The sequence below is a fragment of the Lissotriton vulgaris genome, chromosome 1_2 (assembly GCF_964263255.1).
Source record: "Lissotriton vulgaris chromosome 1_2, aLisVul1.2, whole genome shotgun sequence".
NCBI lineage: Eukaryota > Metazoa > Chordata > Amphibia > Caudata > Salamandridae > Lissotriton > Lissotriton vulgaris.
Genome location: NC_141686.1, coordinates 173,151,034 through 173,178,004, shown reverse-complemented (window position 1 = coordinate 173,178,004; position 26,971 = coordinate 173,151,034). Strand labels below are relative to the sequence as shown.

Sequence of the window (26,971 nt, the reverse complement as noted above, 5' to 3'; positions counted from 1 at the left end):
TTTTTCTTGGATTCCGATGTTACTGAGGCGCTGTAATAGGGTGCTATGGCAGACTGTGTCGAAGGCTGCGGAGAGGTCAAGGAGGATGAGGGCGACTGTTTCTCCATTGTCCAGTAGGGTTCGAATGTCATCTGTTGCTGCGATGCGTGCGGTCTCAGCACTGTGTTTGGCTCGGAATCCGGACTGTGAGGGGTCGAGGGATTTGTTGCTTTCGAGAAAGGCGGCAAGCTGGTTGTTGACAGCTTTCTTGATGACTTTGTTTAGAATATTCTAAACTGTGTTTAGAATATTGTGTTGCCTACTGCAACCAATGTACATATTGTGTTTACAACGTTTATTACCTTACTGCAAAGTAATTATCTGAGATCCCTCATATTAAGAAAAGTATATTTTGATAACTGTCGGTTCTAAAAATAAAACAACTATATCTTTTCATATAAAAACAATTGGCCTGGAGTTCAGTCCTTGAGTGTGTGAAACCTTTTGCTGACTGAGTGGGTACAACAAATGCTTTACACAGTTGTCTGGTACTTTCTTACTGCTCAACCAAGCTACCACTTTGGAGAGTAAGGTCAGCCCTGACTTTAACCTCTGTTATACCTCTGGGAGTTGTGGTCTCTATACACAGTGTACCTTACTTTGGTCCAGTATATATAGAGCCACCTTCTCACACTACGTTATGACAATTCTGTGCATTCCTTCTATCTTGGATGTGACATCACAGCATATCAGATGAGTGCTGTTGCTGTTCTTATTGTGTTCACTGTAATAAAGAATTGTATGCTTTGCAATGAAGAGACTAAACTTTCCCAGACCCATGGAGCAAGATTTCGCTGTTCAAGGCCGCTTAACTGTTTCACACCAAGTAACAAAATATGTAACAAATCATCAGTGGCATAACGATAGGCCCACAAAATCCATGGTGTCGGTGCACCCAAGCTATAGGGGGCCCCCTCCGGCACTGAGCACTGTGCACGAGTGGTGGGCTTGAATGGGTCTGGAGCGTGGGGCGACGTAACTTGCAGGGGGGGGCTCCTCAAGTTTAGTTATGCCACTGCTAATCATATCACAGGAATAGAACACTGGTATGGACTAAATCCAATGTAATAGAATAGTGAGCAAATCCTAGAAGGTGTTCTGTAGCAAAATATGTTGTCTTCTTGTTCTCATTTGATGCATACCCTGTGAACCATGTTTTGTGTCCTAGATATATGAAATACTTTGCATAAAGTCCTATAAAGGGGCATGCTTTTTCTCTGTTTGGGGTTCACCTTTTCCATTTCTTAGAAGGTGAATCTATGCTGGATTTCAAGTACAACTTTACTGAGTTCTTACAGTAGCTTATTATATTTGCTTTGTTAGGTTTGAAAATCCCATCCCTGCAACGCACTTGTTTCATGCTATATTAGGTTAGCAGTGTGTGGCTAAATATGCCCCATTTGTATTCACATTATGCAACCCACTGAGTTATCCCCGTAAAGTGCAAAGCTTCAGTTAGCGAGTGTGACTCAATTTTGCATTTCGTAATCCCTATTAGGCTGCTTAGGCTGTGCTCGAACTAGGCCTCATTATTCAGTATTTCTTGTCTCAGCAGAACACTGTACTTCGTTATTATTTTCTCTCTTGTTCAAGGTTGCTTCCTGACTCACTAATGAATAGGCCATTCTGTCCTAGCATACCTATCCGAGTGTGTAGTTTCTGCTCCCACGTTAGGAGATGCTGAGACCCGGCGCCGTAGCCTTGAGTCGTAGATAACGTGTACCCATCTGACAGGTGGCAGCTCCTCACTCTGTGCCTCCTTTGTTCATGTTCAGCCAAGGCTGGTAGTTTTCCATTGTGGGCGTGGTTGGAGGCTTCTCGGAAGGAATGATTACTCACTGTAGACTGTTGGGGGGTCAGTCCCTCTGCAGACATTTTAGGGTGCATATCAGATTGGACTCCTCTGCAGAGTATTGGTAATAAATGCACGTTTATATTATCTACAGTCTGACCGACTCTTCATTCTTGGGCAGGCACAGCAGGTAGTTGTCAGTAACTAGGGTGGCCCTTGAGGGCCACTACCTTCAGCTTTTATACTAATGAATAGACAGTCCAGCCTATGCATTTCTGTACTAATATTCTTGAAGTAAAACTTTAAACTTTAATCCTGAACTGTCATTCTTATTGAGAATGTTTGCAGCTAATCTAAATGCATTTTACCAGGAAGAGACAGGCCCAAAGGGGATAACCTAAGTCCGTTAGGTACTACACTGCTCCTGGACCAAGCACTCAGTGCCCTTTGTAAGTAAATGAGAGGCAGGGTTGTGGACCGACAGATGTGATAGTGATATTGAGAGGACCTAGTTGGACTAGGTAAATTTGATATAGAAGCAGCAGCATGGATAAACAAATATGTACTATTTACTTTGTCACTTGAAGTATATTGTTTTGTTTTTTTATTTAAAAAGTAAAAAAACGATCTGCTTCATAGTACAATTTCTTGTCATTTTCCTCATATTTCTGAAGCCCTTATGCCAAATGTAGCCACAAGATGTGAGTCGTTGGTGCCAGAGCGGACCTCCAAATGTTTCCTTTGTGGCTTGTTGTTGTCTGGGTCTACATATGTGTCCCCAATAACCTCTTCCATTCAGTCAGCACCTTCCTGCAGCTGTATTGCAAACATCAAGAAGTATTGCACATTTAAGGCCTTCTCCCATAACCCTTTAAGTAAATGTGCTGCCTTAGCCAGACCCACTCCTCTGTGTTATGTTATGTTATGTTATGTTATGTTAAGAGATTTGTAAAGTACATGGCTGTCCTAGCAAAGGACGTCCCAGTGCTAGCAGGTGTGAGAGGGGGAACAGAAAGGAAGCAAGGTCAACAAAAGAGCCAGGTCTAAGCCGCCCTCTGAAGGTCAGATTGTTGGGGATGCCTCTGATGGACAGCGGCAGGGAGTTCCAAAGGGCCGGAGCTAACACCTTGAAAGAACGCCCTCGGGCTCTGGATCTGAGAAAACAGGGAGAGTGTACCAGATAAAGGCTGGCCGATCGTAAATCATTCGTCGGGGTGTAGGGAAGACAGCTCGCTCAAAATCCCGGGGCCTGAACGTGTAAGAATCTTATGAGTAAAACACCTCGCTTTGAATTGAACTCTCTGTGCTATGGGAAGCCAGTGAAGACAGCCCCAAAGGCTGGGGATGGAACAATGCCTAGGAAGGGCAAATAGCACTCGAGCTGCTGCATTCTGAGTGTGCTGCAGCCTTTTCAACACTGACTTGTTGGATCCAAGGAGCAGAACATTGCAGTAATTCAGCCTGGCTAGGACAGTGGGTTGAAAAATCAGCTGGTGAGTATCGAGGTTGATCAGACCCAAGATGGGTTTTTGGCCGCGCAACAGGCAGAAGCATATTCCTGTAATAGATTTGGCATGCTCTCCGAAAGTGATAGCATTATCGAGCCAATGCCTAGGTTTTTTACCAAAGTTTTTGGCTGGGTGGGTAAGCCGAGCTTTAGAGGCCACCAAGTGCTGATCCATAGGTGGGAGTCTCTGCCTAATACAAGGATTTTGCAGAGTTCAATTGGAGACAATTGTCCTCCATCTAGATAGAGCTAGCAGTCAGGTTCTCCTGGAACTTGGTGGCATCTTGATTGGAGTTATTTATAAAGGAAAGCGCCAGCTGTGTGTCATCAGCGTATGACACCAAAGAGATGTTACTGGCCCTAGCCAGCAGGGCCAGCGGCCGGATATAAACATTAAACAAAGTAGGACACCACAGCGCAAAGAATGTGTATGGGAGTGGAAGGTCTTGTTATCTAGAAAAGAAGAGAGCCAGCCGAGGACTTTATCCGTGATACCAATCTCCTGCAGCTGAAAAAGCAAGATGTTGTGGGAGACTGTATCGAAAGCAGCACTGAGATCCAGCAGCATCAATGCCGAAGTACTGCTCTCATTTAAGGCACCTCCAAGCTGCTCAGTGACCGCCAGTAGAGCATACTCAGTACTGTGCCGGAGTCTGAAGCCATTTTGCCAGGGGTCTAAAATGGAATTGGATTCCAAGTACTGGGTCAGAATGGTGTTGTCATGGGATTCTATGATTTTAGCTGAAAGTGTAAGCCAAAAGATCGGGCCTCTGGTCTAGAGGCATCTAAGGATGTTTTTTTTAATAAAGGGATGACTTTTGCATGTTTCCAGGATTGCGGAATCCCAGCTGAGGATAGAGAGAGATTAATACTTTCCCGGCAGCTGGGTAGGCGGCAATCCTGGAGCTTAATAAAAAGATCTGGTTTAACAGAGTCAAATGGGGATCCAGATTTGATCCTGGTTAGCACGGCCTGAAGGTCATCCATAGTCATCATAGGAAAAGTAGAAAGGGAACGAGACTCAGTGTAATTGGGGGAGCATTCTAGGGTGTCCCAGAATGTCATTTTAGTGGAGAAGCTATCATAGATTCCCTCGACCTTAATAATGAAATCGGTGACCAGTGCCTCACACTGAGCATTAGACATTATATTATTTTCTGTGGGCAGAGGGGATTTCACCATGTCTTTTAATAAGGAAAAAATTGTTTTAGAGGGGTTATGGCGACTATTATTTTGTTGGCAAAATACCCTGCACATGAGTTCAAGACCATTTTGTTGTATAATTTAATGGTTGACCTATATTGTAGTTTAGGGTTGGAATCACATGAGCGTCTCCCAGCCCGTTCCAGAATCTTACAGTTCTTCCTAGCTGCTATAAGTTACTCATCAAACCAGACGTCAGCTTGAGCTTTCTTTGGGTGTGCCTGTTTGGCTGGGATACATATGTCTAATGCCTGGTTGACCCACCTCCCGAAAAAGTCCTTGGCCAACTCGATATTGGCAGCAATGCTGGTTTTAACGTGCCGAGAGTGTCTCAGAAGTTGGTATGCACTAGTTTGTGCCATGGGCGTTTGATGAGAGGGTTCCTATAAAGCTGTGATTTAGGGCCTGCTAGGTGTACAGAGAACTAGATAAGCGAGTGGTCAGTCCATGCCATGGAAAGTGAGGTTGAAATCTCTGAGAGCGGGATGTTGGAATAAACGGTGCCAAGGAGATGTCCCGCCTCCTGTGTGGGCCCTGAAACCCACTGTAGTAGTTGACACACTGCCATATCCCCAAAGAAATTGAGGATGTCATGATCATTTTGGGATTCCAAATAGAGATTCAAGTCTCCAATAACAGTAAAATTGGCTATTTCTAAGTGCTAGTGTAGTAACAGCGTTAACTAATGCTTAACCCAGAAACTACACAGACTACATTGCAAAAGACCAGCAAAGGGAGATCAACTATGGTTCCCACATAGGGGAGTGCAATTTTGCAGAGCAAGCAGAGTCTCATGCGGGTACACTAACCTGTGGGCCAGCAAACGGGCATAATGCTGTGCCGTCAAGCAATTTGTCATCCATTATTTACAGGAGTCAAATTACATTGGCACATTTCCAAATTTCCAGTTCATCTTCCTTAACCCTTCTTTTTTTGTGGCCACCCATTCTTACCTTTTTTGCATTCCTTTGAGCTCAGGCCCTAGCTTCCACTTACCTTTGACTGGTCCTCTGAACAGCCTAAGGACCTTTCATACCTGGTTGCCACGAAGCCCAGCCTAGATGCTCTTCAACTCTATCCTCTCTTTCTGCTTTCACTGTGCTCTCTGGTCTCATTCACACCTCTACCCTCTTGCTTCTGCACTCTGCATTCTGTGCTCTTCTGTGCTTGGCGTCTGGACCAGTTTTGTCTTATGTGCCCGTTTGCCTTCTCTGGCTTTTGTGCTCTTTGTGCCCTTATGCTTAGTGCCATTTTGTGTTTGTGCTCACTTGTCTTCTGTGCCCGTTTGTCTTTTCCGCTCTTGTGCTCTTTTGTGCTTCTTTGCTTTAGTGTTGTTTCTTGTACCTGCTTGTCTTTGTGCCAGCCTGTCTTTTGTGGCTGCTTGTCTCTTCTGCCTGTTGCATTACTCCATCTTCTGTGAGCATTTTTATGCTCTTTTCCAGTCGTTTGTGCTCATATTGGTGCCCGCTCGGTTGCCTTTCTGTTCCTTCTGCTTTTGCTCCTCCTGTCACCATCGCTTCTCCCCTTGATTCAGGGTCCCCCTCCTACCCACACTTTTAATGCCTTCCCATCCCCCTCTCCTTACCTGTTCTCCCATATGCATTATCCAGTTGTGGTTTCTCTCCACTCTCTACCCCCTGTGCCTCTCCCCCTCCTATGACCTATTTAATTGTGAGACTTAACTGCTGGTGCACCAAAGCAAGCCCATCTGCACCCCTCCATGACTGTACCGTGCCCAGTAGCACTGATCCTCGTTGTAGGATCCTTTGTGTATCATCTGATCCATTGCCCCTTTAATAGTGTGTTTCCCTTTTAATCTTATGTTCATTCTCAATGTGCACATGCATTTACTGTAAGGTTCTGTTATGGAATTGTTTATCTGTAAAAGAGTTGTACTGGTTACTTTGAGAGAGGAGCTTGGAGCTAAGAGTACTGTGCTGTTCTGCTAATAAATCAACCTCCTATTTTCCCTGGATTCTGCCTCAATTCTTTACAAAATTGGCGACGAAGGTGTTCTGTACCTATCTACTCAAGTCAGCACAGGTGTGGTACATATTTGAGGAATTTTTCATAAGGAAAAGAAGAAGAAGAAGAAATGGAATGACAACTTCTAACAATATGGATCTATCTTGATTGGAATATCTTTCATTGGACTTTGGATTACTTGCCCAGATACAAAAAACTTTTACTTCAACCGTGGTTTGACTCTGAATGAAAAATCTGTGGCTGTTGCCATCTTCGTTTAGTTACTGCACGCTTTGGATGCAACAAATTGTAAGAGGCTATTATTCAGAGAGGCATGTCGAAAATCCTACTTCTCTGGTGAATTCAAGGACTGGATGGGGATTTAAATGCACTTTTCCGCTTTCAAAATGGATGATCGGAAAAGATTCGGAAAAAACGCTTACCGCGTTATTGTTTGAAGCTCACTGTATCCTGGCAGCGTGTATCCTGGCAACCGCTGTGGCAGCAGCGTCATCACTCCGGATCACCAAGGCTTCGTGAACGGCGTGACGTCATCACGCAGTGACGAGGACGTCGGCGGCCATTTTGGGCGTTGTCATGACAACTGCAGCATCGGGACACTGATTAGTTGCTCGGCAGCGCAAAGTAAAGCGTTTTATTTGGAGTGCATCACAGAGGTTTCCATTCGGTTTCTGTAGCTATACGAAAGAGATAAGTTCTCCGGTGAGGAGGTCTGAAATAACTGGGCGTACTTTTAAGGGTGTGTGGGTCTTTTCTCCACAGAATACCTTTTGACATAATACATTTTACCTCATGATGCAGTTTGAACCTCCCACAAAGTTTTTGCAGTGCAAGGGAGATCCACCCATACCTTGGAAAAGGTGGAAAGAGGAGTTTTTAACTTACCTGAAGGCCATTGATGGGGATAGGATGGGAAATGAGAGAAAGAAGAATATTTTTCTACATTGTCTGGGGTCAGAAGGGCAAGCTATATTCAGGACACTTCCTTCTGTGCCTGGTGAATTAGGAAGTTTTGATGAAGCGATGCTAAGAATAGAGACACGATTTAAACCTACCACTAGTATAGCGCTAAATAGGTATAAATTTTACACAAGAGCTCAGAAAGAGGGAGAAACGTTTGATGATTTTTTAACTGGTTTAAGGTCTTTAGTTGTTCGTGTGAGTTTGGGGAAATTACTGATCAGATGATTAGGGATCAGATTATTGTAAATGTGAGATGTAAAAAAACACAGGAACAACTGTGGATTTTGGGGAACCCTACTTTAAAAGAAAGTATATCTACTGCAAAAGCGTTTGAACAGTCAAACAAATGGATGAAAACAATTGAAGAAAATGTTAAAGGGGGAAAAGGCGATAAGTCAAATGATGATGTGTGTGCTTTGAGCAATGTGAATACAAAATCTTATCCACAGTCTCAACAGAATTTTCACCAGCAACAAAGCAAAGGCATGGGGAAAAACCAAATTGTATGCTTCAAATGTGGCAGCAGTAATCATGTTGCTTCATTTAAATTTTGCCCTGCGATTGGAAAAGAATGTACCAAATGTGGTAGGATAGGACACTTTGCAAAAGCTTGCAGAGATGAAAGGAGGAGGAATTTCGATCGTAATGCTAGCCATTACAAGAAGAATGAAGTTTCCTGTGTTAGACCTTATTATGATTCCTCGTGTGAAAATGTTTGTGCAAGGTGTGAACATACAACTTCAGAAGATACTATTAAAGAAACTGGTATGGTAGTTACCCTAGTGAATGTAGCGGTGGTTGATGGTGAAATTCTTAGTTCCCCAAAGTGTGTTGTGACATTCTTAGATGTTGATCTAGAACTGATGGCTGACTCTGGTTCTCCTTGGACAATTATTACCAAAAAATACTTTGATGAAATATATGGTCTGAGATTTTCTGAAAGAGACTTAGTTTCTCCCGATATAGCAGCTTTAGGTTTTACAGGTTCGAATGTTGATTTCCTTGGCTTCATACAGTCTGTTATACATTTTAAGGGAAGGTCTGCTGTCATAAAGTTATATGTAGCCAGGAAAGGTATTGATGTACTTGGGTGGAGAGGCCAATGGAAGTTAGGAATCATGTTGAATCCTCGCAACAGAGAACCAGTTATGATACTAGGTGATGAGTTCTTGGACGGTAAACAAATTGTGTCAGTAGGAGAAGACAGAAGATGGATGTCGTTAGCAGAAGAGTTTCCAAGGGTATTTTCTGACAACTTAGGAAAGTTGAAGGGTTTCACTCACGCCATTAAACTTAAGCAGGGTGCTGTGCCTGTTGTGCAGAAATTAAGAAATGTTCCACTCAATGTCAGGGAAGAACTTGGGGAAGCATTGCGTGAGATGTTGAATAATGAGGTTATAGAGGAAATAGAGTCATCTGAGTGGGTTTCGCCTGTGGTTCTTGCCAGGAAACCTGATAAAATTTTGAGGCTATGCATCGATTTGAGGGCTTTGAATGCAAACATAGTTATAGATTGTCATCCTCTGCCGAATATCAACGAGGTAGTGAGCATGTTAGGTGGAGCGACTGTGTTTTCCACTCTCGATCCCAGATCGGCTTATCACCAAATTGAGTTATCACAGGAATCAAGACATATGACGGCTTTCATCACTCCACAGGGCTTATATCAAATTAAAAGAATGCCATTTGGCTTAGCCTCGGCGGCATCAGTGTTTCAAAGGTCCATGCACCATCTGTTTAGAGAAATGGGTAGTTACGTGAAGTGTTTTCAGGACGATATTCTCATTTTTTCGAAAAATGATGATGTGCATTTAGACCATCTAAGGAGTGTGTGTAGAGTGTTGAGTGAGTCCGGTTTAACCATTAAGAGCAAAAAGTGTAAATTATTTCAGACTACAGTAGAGTATTTAGGTCATACTTTGTCTAAAGATGGTGTTTCTCCGAAAAAGTCCCTAATTGATGCAATTTTAAAAGCACCAGCACCTGATTGCATAGATAAGTTGCTTTCTTTCTCAGGTCTCTGCGAATACTACAGCAATTTTATTAAGGACTTTGCGACCAAAATGGAACCTATAAGAGCGTTGGCAAGGAAAAATGTTGAGTTCATATGGGGGGAAAAGCAACAGTGCGCTTTTGAAAGTATAAAAGCTGACATGGTTGCGGCACCGACTCTCAAACCCTTTAGTTTGAATAAGTTGTGTATGTTGACTGTGGATGCTAGTATGTATGGGTTAGGGTATGTGTTGTCGCAGAGGTCTGGTGGAGAGGAATGGAATGTAGCGTTTGCCTCTCGCACTCTTACTCAGACAGAAAGAGGATATGCAGTCATTGAAAAAGAGCTGTTGGGCTGTGTTTGGAGTGTTGAACACTTTAGAAACTATATTTGGGGAGCAAGATTTTTAATAAGGACTGATCATAAACCATTGGTGGGAATTCTGTCTCCTGGGGGAGGCGTCAAGGCCACTGCTCGCATTGCCAGACTCATGTCACGTTTGCAAGAATACAGTTTTGACATTGAGTTTGTTCCAGGGAAGTTGAATGTCACTGCAGACTGTTTATCTAGACTGCCATGTAGTCATGAAGGGAAAGGTGAAGATGAGGAAGTGGTTGTTAGCATTGTGGAGTCTATTCCTGACAATTTCAAGTCTATTTCAGAGGCAGTGTGGAAGAAATGTATGGACGAGGATGAATTGCTTTGCAAGGTTAGAGATTTTGTTCATAAGGGCTGGCCAGCCAAGTCTGAGTTGTCTGCTGATGTTGTTCCATATTTTAATGTTGGAGATGAACTTACTTTAGAAAATGGTTTGTTGTTCAAAGAAGGAAAATGTGTCCCACCTTGTGGTATACGTGAATCTATTTTGAAACTCAGTCATGAGTGTCGCATGGGAATGTCTTCCATGAAGAGGCTTATTAGATCTAGCTTTTGGTGGCCTGGTGTTGACAGGTTTGTTGACAGATTTGTAAGAGAATGTTCTGACTGTATTGAGAGTGATAAAGCGTGTAGATGTAGTCCAGCCCCTTTGTCACCTATAAAGTGGCCAGATTTTCTGTGGCAAAAGTTGGGTATTGACATCACAGGTCCTTTCAATTTTTTACCACAGGACTGCCGGTTTGCCATTGTAGTAGTGGATTACCATTCCAAATGGCCGGAAGTTAAGTTGATTTCTCATCCCAACACTAGTACTGTCATAATGTTTCTTAAAGAGTTGTTTGCTCATGAGGGTTCTCCTGAGATGGTGATTTCAGACAACGGTGTACAGTTTACATCGTCTGAAATGATTGATTTTTGGAAGGTATGTGGTATCAAGCATATGACAATGGCGCTGTATGAACCTCAGGGTAATGGACAAGTTGAGAGGTATAATAGGGTGCTCAAACAGGACATCCTTTGGGCACGCTCCTTTGGTGGTTTGTGGAAAGATAAGTTAAGAGAGAGGTTGTGGTTATATCGCATCACACCGCATTCTACGACGGGGGTTTCACCTTTTCGTTTGTTGAAAGGTAGGGAACCGGTTTCTAAGTTGTGTCCGTGGTGGTTTAAGAAGAATTTGTTTCCTTGTGAAAGTAAAGTGGATGTGTCTGAGGTGGCTCGGAAGGTTGAATCTAAACAGGAGAAGTCCAAGATTTACTATGATTCCAGGATGAATGTTAAAGTTCCCCTTTTCCAGACTGGTGATTGGGTGAGAATACGCAAACCAGGTTTTATTTCCAAAGGTGAAATAAAATATGGAAAGCCTATTCGGGTTGTGAGAGTGAATCGAAATAGTGTTGTAACTCAGGATGGAAAAGTCTGGAATGTTAGACGTGTTTCAAAGTGTAGAGTTTTGGACCATTGATTTTCTTTTATGTTGATGGGTGTACATAGTTCTTTTATTTTCTTTTGTTTTTCTTTGCTGTGTACAACTTTTCTTGAGAGGGGAAATGTGTAGGATCCTTTGTGTATCATCTGATCCATTGCCCCTTTAATAGTGTGTTTCCCTTTTAATCTTATTTTCATTCTCAATGTGCACATGCATTTACTGTAAGGTTCTGTTATGGAATTGTTTATTTGTAAAAGACTTGTACTGGTTACTTTGAGAGAGGAGCTTGGAGCTAAGAGTACTGTGCTGTTCTGCTAATAAATCAACCTCCTATTTTCCCTGGATTCTGCCTCAATTCTTTACAAACGTCCATTCAGCCACCACCCCTACACTTACAATGAGTTACTAGCACTCAACACCAGATGAAATTATGAAACATGGTTCAGCCTGTCACCCACACCCTCCATCGCAATGGCCATCCCCCTGGCAACAAGATTGTCCATCGCAACAGGCTCCAGAAACCTGGAGGAGACCTCACAATCAATGAAAAGCAACAAACCCAGGCAATATGTAACGAAAGCAATGTGAAGAAAGAGTTCAAAGGAAAATTATTTTAAAAAGCATACATTTTTATTGTTTCAACAAATAATGTTTGCATTTAAAAACAACAGTCAATAACTTTCATTAGTACATTTAAAATTCATTACAAGATCAACAGTTAATTAAAACGAGCGATGGTTTCTTTGACGCGTGTTTCTACACAGGAGGTGTCTTTGTCAGGACATTACCATCAAACACAACAATTTATAGAATCCAAGGCACTTGAACAAATTCCGGATCTGGAGATTATTGTCGCTAAAGCTTAATAGCTTTAAAATGGAACCTTGTTCTGAGGTTAAACGCAGCAGTAATGTGATCGATTATTTAAAGAAGCAATCGTTGATTAAAAGGGCCTTTCGTGTCTAATTAAAAACATTATTTGTTGAAACAATTAAAATGTATGATTTTTAATAATTTTCCTTTGAAATCTTTCTTCACATTGCTTTTGTTACATATTGCCTGGGATTGTTGCTTTTCATTATAAGTTTTACCCTGTCCCAGGAATTATATCCTATCACAGGGGGTCCTTGATACTTGCAAGGAGACCTCACAATCATCCATAAAGACACCATCACCTTTACTACCTCAATGAAAGAGCCAACCACGCTCATGGAACACTTGCATGTTCAACTGAATTTCAGCCTCTTAATTGACCATATCAGACATCCTCACTTACTGACCACGAGGACCACGCACCATCTTCAGAAACCTCCTCACTCCTATCGTCATAAGACCTTTCCTTCTCCTCAGCATTCATCTCAATGACCCATAGAATTGCAACACCACCGAACTCCTAGAGAGCCTTGACAACATTGGACTCACACAGCCCTGGTTCACATCACCAGACACACACTCAACTTCACAGCCGGCAACAAGATTACCTTCTGCCAACTCACCCCGCTCACGTGGACAGACCACTCATTCATACACTTCAACATCCATACACCTCACCCAGAAAACCAGAGCCAATCATCAACTTTAGCCACAACTGAAACCACATAACAGGAGCCGACTGGACTCACACCCTCAGATCTATCCAGCCTATCCTAACAGGCGATCTACAGTATGACTTATCCACCTTCAGCAAATAGATCTTAGACTGTGCCAAGACCCTGGCCTCATGAAGAAGATCGAAACCTTGAGCATGGAAGAACAAAGAAACTCCAAGCCCTATTGCAAATTACTGGAAAGAAGATGGAGAACCAGCCGAGAAAACACCCTCAGGGACACCACCAAATTTGCACGCAGAAGGTACCACACACAGATCAAAGATGCCAATAAAGCACCCCTTGTGCTCAGATTGGAACTTTGCTCCAACGCCAGCAAAGAACTCATGAACATCAACAATGAATTCACCAACCCAGCAGCAGCCTCCAACACCATCACCCCTTCACAGATTTTCTTTGATGACCATTCTTACTTTTTTCCAAACTAAATACTCAAGGCCTACACCAACTTTGCACCCCAACCCACCATAGAGGACATCATCAAGCAACCCCGACCACCACCAGCAGCACCTAAATTCTTACAAACCGGAGCCCCCTTACCCCACATGACAACACCAGAATTATGCAGACCATCCACTCAGGGTCCCCCACAGACCCCTGGCTCACCACATGTACAACCTGGGAAGCACATTGCTCAGTGGCAAGCTCATCGCCATCATCAACTCCTCCATCCTTAGCGGAAACTTCCCTGACAGCTGGAAACATGATGAGGTTACAACCCTCCTGAAGAAACTCTTGGTCAACCTAAAAGATCTCAGTAACTAAAGGCCCATTTCACTGCTGCCCTTCCTACAAAACTCCTGGAGAAAAAGATTAAGAAGCAGCTCTCTGAGCATCTTGAACAGCACCCCCTTCAGCCAAGGTGCTACAGCAACCGCAGCATGGAAACGGCACTCCGAGGAGCAACAGACAATAAATGCTCCATCATGGACCCAGGAGAAACTACTGATCTCATCCTGCTCGACCTATCAGCAGCATTCATTGCTATTTCCCATGGCACCCTCACCATCAGACTTAGGAATCCAAGGCCCACTCTGAGCTCGATCGCCTCCTTCCTCTCCAACAGGACACAATGAGTCAGACTCTCCCCTTTTACCTCTGAATGCAAGAAGCTTGCCTGCAGAGGCCTCCAGGACTTCTCACTTAGCCTAACCTTGTTCAAGGTGTACATGGCACCTCTTGCCTGCATCATCACAACCAATGGCATTAACATTGCTTCCTCCTCTCTCTCACCGACATGAAAACACCACCAGGACCAACTTCACCACCATCATGGCCAATGTGGCCCACTGGATGGCAAAGAACTGCCTCAAACTGAATACGGAGATCCTGAACCTCAGAAGTAAGAGCTCCTCCTGACACTCCTCCTGATGACCACCTGACCTGGGTCCCCCATCCACTCCCAGAGACCACACCAGAAACCTCGGCATCATCCTTGATGCAAACTCACAATGACCAAACAGGTCAACACTGCCATCACATCCTGCTGCCACATCCTCAGAATGCTTTGCAAGATTTTCAAATGGCTCCCTGTGCACACAAGATGTATTGTCACCTAGACCCTCATCACCAGAAGACTAAACTATGGCAACGCACTCTATGTCTGCATCTCCAAGTAACTCATGCAAAATCTCTAGACCATCCAAAACACTGCTGCAAGACTCACCATAGACGTCCCCAGAAGCGTCCACATCACTTACAACTTTGCAGGAAATACTGCAAATTCAAGCTGCTCATCCATGCTTACAACGCCCCCCACAAACCAGGACAAGCGTACCTCGATGACCAACTCCAACTCCACCAACCCTCCAGACAATTATTCTCATCCGCTCTCTCCTTCACACAAATCTCCCACCTCTGCAGAAGCGTGACAGGAAGGCACGCTTTCTCATTTATCGTTGTCAACAACTGGAATGTACCTATTCAACACATCAAGACTGCCACTCCACTTCTCAACTTCCGCAAGAAGCCGAAGGCCTGGCTGTTCAACTAGGAGCACCACTAGGTCTCGCTTCTGCTCCAGCGCCTGGATACGCTCATGGGAGATAAGGTGCACCATTCAATATTAAATAGTATAACATAACAATAAATGAAAGACTCAATATTCCTATCCAATTCACCTTTTGTTAGTCTGCCCCATGCTTATTGCTCATGCTACCTCTGCCTACTCTACCCACTTAATAATAATAATAAGGAAATGTATAAAGCGCCTGGTTACGCCAATCGGCGTGTCCCCGCGCTGGAGTAAATGGGAGAGGCAGATTCCAAAGGACTAGAGCAACGGCAAACAAATCTATTAATGTAAGAACAAGTAAGTTTTAAGCTCCCTCCTAAACCTCATCTCAGAGGGGTCCAGCCGAAGCTCAGGAGGGAGTTCATTCCAGCTCTTGGCTGCCAAAAACCGAAAAGATCTACCACCCATCCTGGCCCTCTTGACTTTAGGGACAAGCAAAAAGCCAGTCCCCCTTGAGACCCTCCGGGTGAGTACCGCGCTTTACAAATGCCCATGATTGATTGATTGATCTAAGAGACCATGCGGGCCTATAGGAGGTAATGAGACTCTGCAAGTACACAGGGCCGATGCCCTGGATGATGCGGTGGCATGTACTGAGAGCCTTGAACATAACTCTCTTCCTAACTGGGAGCCAGTGTGGAGTGTCCAAGGCCCTTTTAGAGGCTGCCCTCCTTGGTTGCATGAGGACCAGCCGTGCCGCTGCATTTTGCAGAACCTGAAGTCGGTTTAGACATTTACCAGTGGCACCCAAATATAGTATGTTGCCATAGTCTAAGCGCGAAGTAACAAGTGCATGCACTACCGTCTTCCTTGCCTCTATTGGGAGGAGATCCATAGTTTTCCGTAGGCCCTTAAGGACACCAAAGCACATCCCCACTACACGTCTAATGTGAGGTTCAAATGTAAGATCGGAATCCATCCGTACACCCAGGTTCTTCGCCTGCGTGCACGGTATAGGAGTGCGACCTAGGCTTGACGCCCACCATGCCGATGACCACACTGATGGACCCCCTCAGGCAGGTCTTTGCCATCCAAGAAGCAAGCTCCTGCATGCATGCCCTGAAATTGGAAGCCGCCAGATCCGGTGCCCGTGATAGCAAGATTGTTATTGTTAATTTTCACCGGCAGGTCTCTAGGCGCTTGACACAAGTGGGAGGGGGCGACAGCTGAGTAGAAGGAGATATGTACGGCGGCTGAACTTACGCGATGCTTAGGGCTTCCTTAAACAGGAGCGTTTTTAATGATTTCCGGAAATGCAGCAGTTTAGATTCTTTGCGAAGATACTCCGGTAGTTTGTTCCAGATCTGTGGGACCAACACAGAAAAGGATCTCCCTCTCTTGGTGGACAATTTATACCGGGGACATGACAACAGTTGTGTATTGGAAGACCTTAGTGATCGTCTGGGGTTGTAAGCCTTGAGACGTTCCTTAATGTAGGCGGGTGCTTGGCCATGTGTAGCTTTATGAGCTGTACACAGACTTTTAAACTCCACCCTCTGCTTTATGGGGAGCCAATGCAGTTTGTACAGCAGTGGGGAGGCATGAGTCCTTCTTGGTAGCCTAAAGATCAGTCTGGCTGCATCATTTAGGACCACCTGTAACCTACCGGACAAGGTTTTAGGCAAGCCCAGATAAAGGGCATTCCCTTAATCTAACCTTGAGAGTATAGTTGCTGAAACAATTGTGAGAAGCGTGGGAGTGGAAAGAAGAGGGACTAACTTTTGAAGCTGTCTGATTAGGTTTGTATAGATGCCTACTACTGAGGACACTTGGCTAGCCATTGACAGCTCATGGTCAATTTTTATACCATGGCTTTTTACATATGAGCATGGTTTCGGGTGGGGCCTACGTCCTCAGGCCAGAACAGGTCACCCCATGGTGATTCAGCTGCTGAAATCACTAAGACCTCTGTTTTGTACGGGCTGATCTTTAACGAGTTTGCTGTCATCCAGCTCACAGTATGTCTAAGGATGTTTTTGGCCTGGGTCTGTGCAGATGCCGTGTTGTCAATGCTAAGTAACAGCTGGGTATCATCGGCATAGTTGAATATATTGCAGCCCTTATTTACCAAGGAATCAATTAGGGGTTGCAGATAGATGTTAAATAAGAGTGGGGATAAGGCAGAGCCCTGGGGAACTCCACACTCAAGTGTCCCCAGGTCAGATGTTGAGTCCCCTAATTAAATCCTTTGTGTCCTACCAGACAAGAAGGCTAGATCTTGTATCCCTAAAGCGTTCAATCTGTCCAGAAGCAGGGTGTGGCTGAGATAATCAGTTGAGTGTCATCGGCATATGACACAATCCTGATACCAAAGCCCTCCACTATTTTCCACACAGGGGATACATATAGGGTAAATAAGGTGGGACTCAGGGCAGAGCCCTGAAGCACACTCTGGTCAAATGTAATAGCCTTAGAGTAGTGGGCGCCCTGTCTGACCTAAAAACTGCGCTCTATCAAAAAGGATTGTATCCATTTTAGAGCTGGACCTGAGACACCGCCCTTATTCAGACACTGAAGCAAGGTGTAATGAGCCACAGTATCAAAAGCGGCGTTCAGGTCCAGTAGAATGAGAGCCATAGTTTGCCCCTCATCTGCTCCTTGTCTAATGGCCTCCATGGCCATTAGTAGAGCTGACTCCGTAGAGTGTAATGCCCGGAATCCAAATTGGGTGGGGTGCAGGAGATCGCTTCTTCCACATATGCCATAAGCTGTAGATTTGCTACCTTCTCAGCCACTTTCGCCAAATACGGCAGCAGCGAGATAGGGCGTAGATTTTCCAAATTTGTCAAGACTGATATTTGGTTTCTTCTGTAATGGAAGAACAACAGCATTTTTCCAGCTATCAGGCACCATGTGCGTTCTGAAAGATATATCCAGGAGATGTCTGATATATGGCTCAAGAATGGCAATACTCTCACCAATATGTTTAGGTGAGGCTGGATCTCTGGGCAAGCCAGACTTAATAGTTAGACAGATCCTGCAAAGCATCTCGGGGGGTGGGATGATGAAACTGTCCAGCCTCTGGTTTTCCCTAACTCCTCCGATCGGCTCCAACAATTCTGCACCCGTTTTTACAGCTCCCTGAAAGGAAGAGTACATTTTCTCCACTTTCTCTGAGCAAAAAGCTGCAATACGGTCGCATGATTCCACTGAACCCTCCATAGGGGTAATAGACGCTGCCAAGGAGGAGATCTCCATGTAGATCTTGAATATTTCTTTGGTGGAGTTTCCTGCTGCTCCAATTCTCTCTGCATAATATGAGGCCTTGGCCCATCTAATAAGCCCATGATAGTTTTTGCGCTTTTCTAAATATTCCAGCTTGGCCTGACTAGAAAAACCTTTCCTCCATTGTCTCTTAAGACGTTTACACTCTGTCTTAGCCAGGCGCAAATCAACATTCTACCATGGTGCAGATTTCTGTGCTCTACTCGAAATTTTATTCAGTAATAACGGGGCCACACTATTTAGAGCTTCTGTTATTCACCACTCTAAATTGAGGCAAGTGTGTTTAATGTCAGATTCCCCCCGGAGACCCCCTCGGACCAGGGCTTCATTGAACTCAATCCGTGAAAAACCTGCCTACTTACGACAAGGGCGGTTCAGCACAGGTTGTTCTGGGACTGCTCTTTATTACCATCTCTGCTCCATGCCTTTTTCCTCCCCTGGGTTCTTCCCTTGCTGACCTCTACCGTTCCTCTTCCCGTCCAAAATACTGCTTCTGTTTTTAATGCACCTAATTTAAGACATTTTCTTTCTCATAATCCTTCCTGCCAGCACCATAAACTATTTTTTTAAGTTCAGGAAAAATTTTATTGAGAAGGATAGAGGTGCCAATATACAGTACATAATATTTAACTCATGTCATTACATGACAAATTTACTACATTCAAATTGCATGAATTGGACTAATTAATGAAAATAGAGAAAGCAAAGTGATATAAGGGAAAAATGATTATCATTAAAATATAAAAAAAAATTAGGAACATTTGGAGGATTCAAGGTGGTTTAAAAACTTCTTGCTGAGATGGTTGTAACTGGGAAAATCTGGCACTTGCGTCAATGTACAATGTAATGGGTGACCATCATTCTAAACATTTCGTTGCCATATGTATAGGGTAAACAAATGATGTATCTAATCTATGATTATGGCATAAAGTATACCACCAGGCCTTATAAGAGATTTTAGTGAAGTCTTTCCAATTTATGGTAATTTGCTGGAAAGCAACCGCTAATAACAAATCAATAATTCTAACACTAAGCGTAATGTTTTCCCAAATAGAAGAAAGACTTCCTAAGAAAACATGATTGAAGGAAAAAAACATTTATTTCCAAAAATTAGATTCATTAGAGACCATTCTTGTTTCCAGAAATTATATACATGTGAACAAGAGAATAACATATGAAATAAATCAGCATTTGAGGACGAACATGTCCAACAAGTATCCAATACAGTAGAAAACCTTTTACTTAAGGTATTTGTTGTTAGTAAGAGTCTATTGTATACAGAAAACTATGTTTGCGTTGTATTGGCTGCTCTGGAAGACTTTTGTATCTTGGTCCATATGTTCTTCCAGAGTAACAGTGGCCAGGATGTCATAAAATCATGTCCGTGAGAATAATTGATAAACCCTATAGATTAATCACCTTTGTCTCCAGGTCTTCCAATAGAAGGGCTTATTACGAATAAGCAGATTTTTGTTATGCCAAATTGTTGAGTTGAGGAAGGAGTCGAGAGTACCATGTGTTAAAGGGGAGGTTGACTCCAGGAGTCTGGAGATGAATTTGATAATGGGAGTGGAGAGGGACTGTGGTTGGTGAGAAGTTGGCCTGGCATATGCTGTCCTCCATTCTAGTGGGCACCTTGCACCAGTCCAAATGACCCCTTATTGATGGTAGGTTAAAGACAACCTTATAGAAAGCTATCCTAGTGGTAGCTGTGGAGAGCAGCCTTCAGGCTAAGTCTTGAAGGAATGTAAAGCAGCTTGTTTTACCAGTCTATAATCTCATGTAATGACCAAATCACAACCCGTCACAAAACGGTTTTCGGCCGGGCCACAGTACGGAATTGGCCCTGTTAGCCACGGATGATCTTGGATGCCGGTCAAAGTGCAGCCCTGATCCTGTTGGACCTTAGCGCTGCCTTTGATACGGTGTCACATGACATTCTTCTTTATCGTGTAGAGGCAGCAGGGATCGCCGGAACCGCCCTACAGTGGTTCAGATCATTTTTGACTGATAGATCGTTCCGGGTGTCAGCCCCGCTGTTCCTTTCTCAACCCCATACCATCGGTCAGGGGGTCCCCCAAGGCTCAGCACTAAGCCCATTCCTGTTTAATCGCTACCTACAGCCACTGGTAGCGGTGGCAAAAGAATGGGACCTAACGATGGTATCCTATGCTGATGATACCCAGCTTGTTATCACCTTAGCGGAAGGGCCATCAATATCGGCCACTAGGTTCAGAGATGGCATGGCAGCAGTGGCTAAATGGATGGCAGACAACTGTCTACAGCTTAATGCGAGTAAAACCGAGGTTTTATTGGTAGGCAGCAACACCGCCCTTTGGAATGAACATTGGTGGCCGGCGTCTCTGGGGTCTATGCCAACGCCAAAGACATTAGTAAAGAATCCAGGAGTCTGGATGGACTCCTCACTTAGTTTCAAGACCCACACTAAGAGAGTTGCAGCCACATGTGTGGGCTTGCTAAGGGGCCGCAAACCTCTCTTGAAGTTTTTTGATCCAGCAGTACGACAGCTCATTGTGCAATCTACCATACTGTCTCGCTTAGACTATGCTAGTGCGCTGCTTCTAGGGGCTAATAAAGCTGAGATACAGCAACTACAATGAGTTCAAAATTCTGCAGCTCGAACTCTGGTGGGACTTCCCCGTCGGTGTTCCATCAGGGCTACGATCAGAAAGCTGCACTGGCTTCCGATCGACACCCGGATACAGTTCAAAGCTCTTTGCTTATCGTTTAAGATTCTAAAATCTGTGAGTCCGGAGCCACTGAGCAATCTTCTGGTCCCGTACGTGCCCCGTAGATAGCTGCGTTCGCTGGGACAACATTTGGTGATTGTCCAGCGGATTAAACTCTGACAAGTTGGTGGTCATTCATTTCGGTACATGGCAGCTAAGCTGTGGAACTCCTTGCCAGTTCACAGTTGTGGAATGGAGGACCTGCTTATCTTTCGAAAAGCCATTAAATCCTTCCTCTTTCCTTTAACATAGTTGGGATTGACCATAGCTGTGAAGTTTTTAGTTACTGTGCCACTTGGATCTGGTAGCGCCGGGACGCCCCTCGACTGGGGCAGCTGTGCACTTTAGAAAAACATTTAACATAACATAACATAACAAATGAAAGGAGAACCACACCAGGTATAAATGAAATATATGTATTTATTCTAAGCACATCCTCCTAGTCTCTTTATGAGTCTAGTGGCAAAAGTACACAAGTAAACTTATTCAACACACAGTAAATTAGCACAGTATATGATTAGCCCTAGAGGCGTCATAAACCATATACTAAGAAAATGGTATAAGAACCACGACTGACATAGATACAAGGCCTAGTGCCTTTAGAACCACTGGGGCCACCAGGAACCACCCAAGGGAGTGACACAGAGGACCCACGGGGAACAAATGCAGTGTCTAAACACAGCTGCAAATCACCATTAACTTCTATGGGGAAAGTCGCAGTTGGAAAATTACAGATTAGGAACACTTAATAGTGGACTTGGAGCAAACCCCTTGAGAACTGGACAGTTCGAGAGTCAATACCCACTGGAGCACTGGAGTACTCGTGTTACCTCACCCTGGGAAGCCGGGTGCATAGGTGTTTTTTCGTGTCAGGTTTCGTCGTCGTTTCCTATGGCGAGCTGCGAAGAAGTGCTGCAGGCGACCAAGTGGAAAGTGTCCAGATGGATGCAAGGGTGGACTGAAGATCTGAAGAACTTAAAAGCAGAGGGGACAGAGTCTGGGTCACTAGCCAGTGACCAGGAAGGCAAGGAGACGATGCCAACCAATGTCTGGTGATTTCAGGTGAAGAAGGTGAAGCTTGACTCTTCAGCCACGAGGACCAGGAGGGGTCGATGACTACCAGGAGCTGGATTTGCGATGTCCCATGAAGGATGTTGAGTGCTGCTTCATCGGTATCCGGATTGGACCCAACAAGCCTTGGAAACAGCAACCCATGCAGAAAACAAAGATTGGCTTCGGTGCAGACCAGCAACATTTGAGGGACTCACCCTTTGGAGGGGAGTCAGGGCACCTCTAGAGCAACCAGGAAAGCCCAAGAAACAGAAGAGTTACCTTTGTGAGGACCCACCAGTCGACGGACCAGGGATCGCAAAGGGACCTCGAGCAGAAATACTAGAAGCAGGCCCACGGAACACTCGTGGAGTGTAGGCCCACAATCTTCAGTGCAGATGTTGCTCAGGGCTTGGACTATGAGTAGACCAATGCACAACTTCGGGAAAGCTCGGGATATAGGTGTACTATCAAATGTGCACGGTGTCCATGAGTTATGGTCCCACATCTCTCGCGATGGCTAGAGATCTCAGCTTTGCTGGGATCTCATGTCGGCCTCGGAGATGTCAGGAAGTCTGTGTCCCGTGTAGCAAAACCTTTGGGTTCCGGCAGGAGCCTTGGAAATTCAGACCGGCAAGATGCTTTGTTGGTGCCTGTTTTAACAGGGGAGTCACTCCTTGACCCCAACGGAGATTCTTCCATCTTCTAGTCAAAATAGAATGTCGAATTTCCAGAATATATGTTGCAAAGTTTCGTCCAGGGTAATCTAAAGGCCTAAGGACTGGAGCCCACATGCATCAAGCACTTTTTCATTCGCAAACGGTGCGATTCCTTAAAATCGGCCGTTTGCGAATGCAAAAGTGCTTTTTGGGATGCATGAAGCAATTTTAGAATTTGCAACATTGTTGCGAGTTCTAAAATTGCGGGTGCTTTTAAGAAGTCGCAGATGTGCGACTTCTTAAAAGAAATGCATCATCACTTTGACAAGTGAAAATTCGCACTTAGGGTTCCAAATTTACCGAGTGGTTGAACCACTCGGTAAATTTGGAAAAAGTGTTTAAAATGTTGAAAATGCCTTTTTTTCAACATTCATGTTACGGACACACATGTCCTTAGGACATGTGTGTGTGCAACATGATGCGAAAAATACATTTCAGGGGTGCATGGGGGGGTCCTTTGGACCCCCCCCCCTGCACCCATGAAATTTTCTAAGTGCCACTCGCAATTTGCATTGACTCCTATGGGCCTTTTGGCCCATAGGAATCAATGGAAATTGCGAAAATTAACTTAAGAATTCGGTATTTCTTTGGGATTCGGTAAAAAATGCGATTTTTACCGAATCACAAAGAAATACCGAAAAAAATGATGCATAGCATTTTGCATTTCCTAAATAGCGATTCCTTAATTTTCGCTATTTAAGAAATGCAAAATCCTACATTGATGCATGTGGGCCTGGGTTCCTATACTTATACTAAGTTTATGGGTGGGACTAGGGTCCCATCTATGGGAAGACCCAGGGTGGGGGTGGTTGCACCCCTTTCCCTTTGTCCAGTTTCATGCCAGAGCAGGGGCTGAGTGCCCCTGTAACCAGTTTGAACTGGGGTATGCACAGGGACACCAAGTGTGCCCCCATCACTGTCTGAAAAAACATTCTATGAATGCACCCACCCAACCCCAATACACTAAAGCCTGTCTTTGAGGTGGTTACACCTCTATGTGACAGGAAACCTATTTTCCAGACCTCCCATGCCAGAGTTTCGTCCAGCAGCAGGAGGTCAGACCCGTGTCTGTAGCATCCATTTTGTGATGCCAGGGCTCTTTAAAACTATTACCGTTTGGGTAAGTGTGTACATGTCTTCTCCCTCTAGAAGGGTGGAATTCTACCCACGCTGCCAGGACTGGCCGGGGGGTAGGATTCCAAAGTGTTTGACAACAAACACAACATGTTTTGATGCAGCCAGTTAGCATTTACAGCGAGGTTATAATACACTTAAGAGTATATATCATGGCTGTATCACAGAACAGTTACAGGGAAATGATTCCGAAAGCTGCAGATGGGCTCAGCTCATGCTTGGGTACCCTCTCACACAAAACCAAGCACTCTGCCTTAAGGATTGTTAAGGCCTGCCATAGGAGTGACTTATAGGTTTATATGTGTCAGTCATTTAAGGTAGATATAGGTAGCCTATATCTTAGTAAGGGGTGCATGCACCACCTTGCCCATGCTGTACTAGCAGACCTGTGGTACCATTTTGGACGGTTTCCCAGGGGTGGCATAATACATGCTTCAGCCCCTGGTAGGCTTCTGGGATACCTATGCCCTTAGTACCTAAGGTACCATATACTAGGGACTCACAAGGGTAACCCAGTAACCAATCTGGAGTGTACCTAATGCACATGCAATCAATTTAGAGAGGAAGCAGCTAGGCTGGGGTCCTGGTTAGCAGGATCCCAGCCAAACTAAGTCAAAAACCATCAAAACACCAGGAAAAAAGTGGAGGCAACCTTGTAGTGAGATTCCACCTTCCTACATGGTTTACGTCAGAAGGAGAGATACTTTTGAAAGGAGAAGGGAAATAAAAAATTGACATTCAATTGAGGTCCATAGAGGGCAGTCTTCTGTGGAGTCAAGCAGCCAAAAAGAAGCTTGACGTAAAAGGAATGCTTTTTGATGTGCTTGAAAAATGGGGAAAGTTAACTCCTGCTTCTGTCTTAGGACGGGATAATTTTGATAAATAAATTCGGGATTCTTGTTACTCCACAGGAAGGAAGAAAGGATGGAATTAACTTTTTTGAATAATTTAGCAGAAATAGGAACTGGGATATTGGAAAAGGTATATTGAACTATGGGGAAAAGCATCATCTTTATAGTGTCTAAACGACCCCACCAGTATAAGTAGAGAGGATACCATTTAGTGGTTAACTCTGAGATCTTTTGAATACATTTATTCATGCATAATGCTACTGTGTCCAAAATTGAAGAGGTGAAGTGGAATTCTAAATACTTAATATGATTAGGACTCTATGTGAAGTTGGAGGGAGAAAAGTCCGATTTAAAAGTGTATTTGATTAAAGGCAGAATCTCACATTTCTAATTATTTAATTTGTAGCCAGAAATAATGGAAAATGACTGTACTTCCGCTAAAAAGCAGGTATTAAGTCATTTGGCCGAGACATAAAAAACAGAATATCATCAGCATAAGCTGCAAGTTTAATATGAGAAGTCAACGTTTGGAAACCATGTATATTAGGATTTTGACTTATTTTAGAGAGAAGTGGTTCTAGAGCCAAATTGAAAAGGAAGGGAGCTAGGTGGCAACCTTGACGTACTCCTCTACCTAAATCAAAGAATGGAGAAATTAAGCCATTAGCGCAAACTGCAGCATGAGGATTGGAATAAAGGAGAGATAGTAAAAATATACATTTAGGGCCAACCGGCACCATAAACTTAATCTATGCGCTGAGCATCTCTTCTTCCTCCTTTACTTCCCCATCTCATCTTCTTCTCTGACTGCATTCCCTCACCACAGGCGCACCCTTATGCTTACATCATTCTCTCTTTTACAGGATCTCTTCTTTGTTTCTGCAACCTCACTGCACTGCGGCTTCTCCATTACTTTAGTGAGCTACTTCTTCCTCACCTAATTCCAATATCCAAACATCCTTTCCCATTGTTGTACCCACAGACTTTTTGCGTTTTGTGATTTGTCTTAGTGCCCTCCCCTTCCCTTTGTGAGGTAGTACTAACAGAGTATCCGGCCAGCCCACAGGATTATGAAAAAAAACAAAAGAAAATGTGAGAAGCAGTGCTAGTTATCCAACCAGGGAGTAATCAAACAAGCACAAGTCAAATGTGTTTGTGAATCACAAAACAAATCTATGTGACGAATTAGTAAAAATAAAATAATTACTGACAAATATATATCTTTGGGTTTAACCTTTCACTTATTTTATTTATTTTAATTCACATATGCATTCAACATTATGTATGCATAAATCACATTTAGACCCTACAACACAAGACATTTCTAATCACAAAACAAAGATAAGACATTATTAAGCTATCAAGACCACAATTTAGGATCAATGTATCAGTAGTGGTTATAACTATTAGTCAAAGGTATATAATCCACATGCAAGATAGCCTAGAGAGAAGACACCTACTTTTTTTCTCAGCATAAACAATTATAAATATTCATCTTAGGTTGACACCTTTAAATCAAAATAGAGTTGATGCGTTTCAGTCTGTATGATTTCAAAGGCCTCATCAGGACCAGCAATTGATAAGAGACCGTAATTCTAAAAGCAAAAATATTGTGTATAATCTTATATTTCGATTTTTCTTTTATTTATAACTACTTCAGGCTAGCCTAAGTAAGCCCATATTATCAGTAAAACCTAGGAAGAATCAGCGTGCTGGTATACGTGCACATTGCTAGATGCCTAAAACAAAAACATGACTAAATGAAGTACCATGAGCTGCTTATCGTGAATAACTAGCCAACAAGGTGAGCCATCTGGGAGCCTGCATGCCCAAACCTAAGTACCAGGCTGGAGACCGCTTAGAAAATCTCAGAAGGCGTTTATATACAGTCTGCAGAGCAAATATGCAAGTGACACACCATGCATAAGAAACAAGTATTGGCATAGCCAATAGGTCTCGCTTTTGGGACCTTATAAGTATTTCGTTTAGCAGCACAATATCCTTTCTGCAACAACATCAGCTGTTGCATGGCTAAACCTTGTACCTTATAAGTATTTAGCCATGCAACAGTTGATGTTGTTGCACCAACGATATTGTGCTGTATAACTAAATACTTATAAGGTCCAAAAAGCGAGACCTATTGGCAATGCCAATGCTTGTTAAAGTATGTTGATAGATACCCTCAGGACGATTTTCAGCATTGATGTTGTAGTCTTGGATGTAAAGTCTTTCTCAGACATCTAGAATGTATTAGTGGTTTAATGATGCAGGTTAGAAGACTGCCCTTCAGGGGAGGCTTTGGACCTCGTGGTTAAATGGCATGATGATCCA

The 26,971-nt window shown here is 43.7% G+C and overlaps 1 protein-coding gene across 1 annotated transcript in view; it reads right to left on the bottom strand.

The window, feature by feature from the left end:
* LOC147734791 (interferon-induced protein with tetratricopeptide repeats 5-like) overlaps window positions 1-26,971 on the bottom strand; it is a 97,605-nt gene that overhangs the window by 13,232 nt on the left and 57,402 nt on the right. The window lies entirely within an intron of this gene.